Consider the following 5,005-nt stretch of genomic DNA (forward strand, 5'->3'; position numbering starts at 1 on the left):
TAACACACAGATCATGGCATCGAATAGGATAAAGGAGAATTAAAATACCTAATTAAAAGTCTCTAGGAAGTAAGTTTTCAATCATATAATTTTAGGAAGAAAATATAAATGCATGTTAATTATATGAATAAGTGGATAAAGATCATGATAAAACCACACAATTAAACACATTATAAACCATAAAATAGTGATTTATCAAAAATTCTTTTTTACCTTGACCCAGACAACGTGGTTGCGCTTGGGTTGACTGGGATTCTGACATGGGTGAGTGTTCAAGTTCTCTGGCAGCTATTGTTCATCTTCTTCGCCATTCTTGTCGGTGCAATCAAGTACTCTTTCATTGCTGCTCTTCTTCTCTTCATTCTCATCACTCTTCTTTAAATTTGCCTGCTTTAATTTGTTCTTTGATCCTATCATGTTCATATGCTACAGAGAATTGATTAATTAATTAATTGTGTATAGTTAATATTGAACTTGTTGTTAATGAAGAGTAGATTAATTGATCATTTCTACCATTGATATTGTACTAGGTAAGGTAGAGTAAGGTAAATTTTGTCTTTTAATTCTGTAATTATTATTTTTATTTTTGTTCCTTTCTTAACGAAACGATCATGTTAAAATTTGTTGCAATGCTAAGGACGATTTTTTTTTCAGATATGCATGTTAGGGCATTGTGTGCATTATTTTTATTATGTAGGCATTATGTGCATTTCCAAAGATATGTTCTTGCTGTTATAGGAGTCAGTGGTGCACTTTATGCTATTGGTAGATATTAATTTTGCTGTTGCTGCTGTAGAACCCAATGCACTTTATTATTCATTTTTCCTCATAATAATACTAATATACTTCAACTTAACTTATTTATTATATAGAACTAATGTTTTACTCACATTGTTGATAACTAAATCATAATTTATTATATGGATATATAGCTAAATCAAGAATAATTTAGTAGAAATTTTAAGAAGTCACATAAAAAATATTTGTACCTTAGGACTATGATCATCATAATTGATAACAAGTCTTGTTATAGCATAGTACCAAAAGACAATTTGAGTCCAACTGGATCTATTGGGATTTGATTTCTTTCTCTGCTAACATACCACTTTGCTGCTCCTTCCTAACAAAACCTTTATCATGCTCTAGTTTTGGTGATTTTCTCTACTACTGTTTTTATGTTCTTGCTTGATTTTGATGCATGTATGATTGATTTGATTTTTGTTAATTTGATGTGGCAGAATGGGGATCTCAGCCATGTTTTAAGGATCTTTGACGAGGAGGCACAAGCTATACAATCAGTTCGAAACTCAAGGCTCGAGCTGCAGAATTCTACTGCACTTAAAAAAACCATCCTTTCATCAATAAATGGGCAAAGGAAACGCTTGAAAATATTTCCATTCTTCCCTTGCCTTCCTTTCATACATTTAATACGATGATGATATACCAGATCCATGGCCAGAAAGATATGAAAGATAGGATCAATAAACACTTATCAAAATTTTTGTTTATGTTTAGCTATAATCCCCCTTTTTTTATTATCTGTTATGAATGATAGATTATATGTATTAGTATATTTTTTGCACTTTCACGTAAACAACTAGTTTTTGAAAGATGTTTAATGAAACGACATAACAAGTTTGAAACAGACTTCTCATTTACTTTTTTGTATAGTTATATATAGTTGTCAAAATTGTTGTTTACATAGCACTTCTTGAAGAAATGGTTCATTTTCTTGCAGATTTCATTCGTGACTAATAAGTTAGTTTTGAACAAGTGTAACCTCTGTCTCTTCTTTGGTGAAAAGCTAAATTTAAAATGTTGCTTTAGATTTCGTTTCTAGCAATGTTAACACTAAATAATTACTGCAGAGTGCTCATCGGATAGCATTGGATATGTTGAACACAGCGAGGATGCCAAATTTTGTTGAGGCTAATTGAGAGATGTGCTGAACATAGTGGGGATGATATGAAGAAAATATTTTCCATATATATATAATTTAGTAATCTAAATGTAATATTTTGATGTGTTATGTATTTTTTGTAAACAGACTTTACCCCGTATTACATATAACGAATAAAAACATATCTAACTTATAATATAAATTTTATGATCAAGATTTTTTGAATTTCTCATTTTTAGACTTATTTTGTGATTATCATAAATTTGGGATGCGATTATGCTTTAAAAAAATAAATCTCATAAAAAAGAGTAGGCTATGGTCACGATTTTAAGGAGCGATGATCATAGAGGCTATGGTCACGGCAAAAATCGTGACCATAGATAAGGGCATAAGGCTATGGTCACGGTTTAAGAAGGGGTGACCATAAATCTATGGTTACGGTGAAAACCGTGACCATAGATAAGGCTATAGTCACGGTTTTAAGGAGGAGTGACCATAGAGGCTATGGTCACGGCGAAAACCGTAATCATAGATAAGGCTATGGTCACGGTTTAAGGAGGGAGTGACCATAGAGCTATGGTCATGGCAAAAATCGTACCATAGATAAGACTATGGTCACGGTCTTAAGGAGGGGTGACCATAGAGACTAACCGTGACCATAGATAAGGCTATGGTCACGGTTTTTACGTGTGACCATAGATTAACCTATGGTCACGGTAAAAAAACGTGACCTAAAGTGTCAAAACTTGAAAATTGAAATCGTGACCATAGAAACCGTGACTATAGATAAAAAAAACCGTGACCATAGACCTATGGCCACGAGAGAATAGGCCATGATAAAAAAACCGTGACCATAGGTCCAAAACCATGACCATAGATCTATGGTCACCCTTTTTACTAGTTATAGTCACGGTAAAAGCCTTTTCTTTTGTAGTGTAGGCGAGTTCCTTCCACCATCGTTGGCCTCTCAATAAAAGCACCAATTAGTACTCCACTTGGTACTCCTTGGCAATGTAACCAAAGAAATAGTTCCAGAATCAACAATTAACACAAAGAATCACACTAGTAAACAATAACATCAAATAAGAAGAATTAACAGAAGCGACAGTAAAGATAAGACAATGATTCTCTTTTCGAGTAAGGGAGACTCCTCAATATATGATATTTTTTACATGCCTTTTGTGACTTCATTCCATGCTATATATGACTCTCTCTACTAGGTGGTTATATAACTAACTATTGCTATTGTCTCAAGCATTATTTCCCTGCTACGCTCCTTCACGCTCGTAGTCCTTCTTCCAATGTGGCTGCCTCATTTCCCTTTCGTTCTTCTATTGGAGACCTGAATTACTTAACCCAAACATCTCTTCATCATCTATAGTCTCCTCCATTGAGCCAGAGTTGGTACTTGGACTCGTATCAATGACATATTAATTCTAAGCAACCATAATGTGCTCATCATGTCCCAGTTCCCACCACAATGTGCTCATCATTTAGTAGAAGTGTTATAGGATCGAGTGGGATTGAGTTTAAACGAAAAATATACTCGAGCCAATTAAAATGTATGTATTTGATTAGGTTTGAATTAGGCTTAATATTTTTTTAACTTAAATTCAAACTGATCCGACTTGACAAAATTGGGTTCCATAATAATAGGCAGTGCCAACCACAAGAGCCACCGTAGCGCCTTGGACCACCACACGAGCCCTCATTAGTTTCTGCCCTAAATGAGAGTTACCTCGTCTAAAACTAATCAATCTAGCCGTTAGCACACCAGTGGTAATAAAAGCACCTAAAATTAACAAACTAGAGTTGATCAAATTTGAAGGACAGCAACAGAAGTTCAATGGTAAGACACAAGAAGCACAAAGAACCTTCTCCAAATTCCAATCAGCAACAATGAAGGAAAAACACACACATTAGGATCAAGCAATTAGAATCACTATGTTAACTAAATTTGATCTTCCAAAATTGACAATTCCTACTCCATTGCATGTATAAAAAACCAATCTGATTATGAATTATGAAATCCTTTTTTTCTTCTTTCTTTTATAAATGTAGATATAGACACCTATGCTTTTATATTTGCATAATCATTAAAAAGTTAAAGTTAAAGCCCCTATTGTCCATCTCAATTTCAATCTTGACAAAAAGGCACAAGTTTCTTTACCCTTCGGAGTGAAAACCCTAATGTCCAACTTTTACTATTATCATCTAAATCCATTTGTCCCTGATGGTCAGCAACGGCAACTAAGTAACTTGATTAGTTTTAATCAAACTCAAAGTTGGTAAATTCAGGTTTCATGCATAATACTCAAATAAACTTGCACTAATGCCTCATACTTTTAAAAGAAATTGCCATACAATAATTCTTAGTGGGGGTAAAATCTTAGTTTCTCAATTATGGCATCCTGGAGAGTGACGCATGATAATCCTATACATCTTGAAACAAAAATATTCATCAGGAATATCTCCAAATACTAGAACCTTCTACTAATTAGACATTTTTCATAGTCAATATCTTAATTCATTGAAACGGCAAATGAAAAAAACCCCTTGAATTTACTTTCCAAAGTATCTAGGTGATTAGGTCGATCCTAATTCATATCCAACACAGTTCATAGCAATTCTTTATCCCCAAATACATCAAATAACTCTTTCACACCAATGCATTTAACGAATAAAGGATCAAATACATAAATAAATTAGAAGAAGGATCGGACGCACGAAAAATGTGAAGAATAAAGTTGAACGCGTGAAACCTAACCTAGATTATATACAATGCAAAATACGAAATTAAAAAAAAAATACTTACCAACGGGGACTAAAGAGTTTCTGACATGCTTCTTGTCTGGAAAGAATTCTCCGGCACCGGATTTCGAGACGGCCATATTCAATGCTGAAATTGGATCAAATAATCGTAAGAGATTAAACCCTAATTGATCGAACAACCTACAAAATTGGAACCCAAGGCCAAAGGAATTTCTTTTTCAGCCACGAAGACGAAGTGCATTTAAAATCAAAATGTCAAAAACATTCATACCTGTTGAACTATTTTCTTTTGTTGAATAATTTTAGTCCACTGCCCTGTGCTGGGTGAAAATG

General features: G+C 33.7%; 1 long non-coding RNA gene across 1 annotated transcript; it reads right to left on the reverse strand.

Moving 5' to 3' along the window:
• Window positions 1-282: 282 nt before the first annotated feature.
• LOC112695695 (uncharacterized) lies at window positions 283-5,005 on the reverse strand. The gene is made up of 3 exons (XR_011863829.1): window positions 4,944-5,005; window positions 4,716-4,799; window positions 283-426 (listed from the first exon to the last, which is right to left on the reverse strand). It is a non-coding gene; the product is annotated as an uncharacterized lncRNA (long non-coding RNA).

Source organism: Arachis hypogaea, chromosome 1 (assembly GCF_003086295.3).
Source record: "Arachis hypogaea cultivar Tifrunner chromosome 1, arahy.Tifrunner.gnm2.J5K5, whole genome shotgun sequence".
In the NCBI taxonomy this organism is placed as follows: domain Eukaryota; kingdom Viridiplantae; phylum Streptophyta; class Magnoliopsida; order Fabales; family Fabaceae; genus Arachis; species Arachis hypogaea.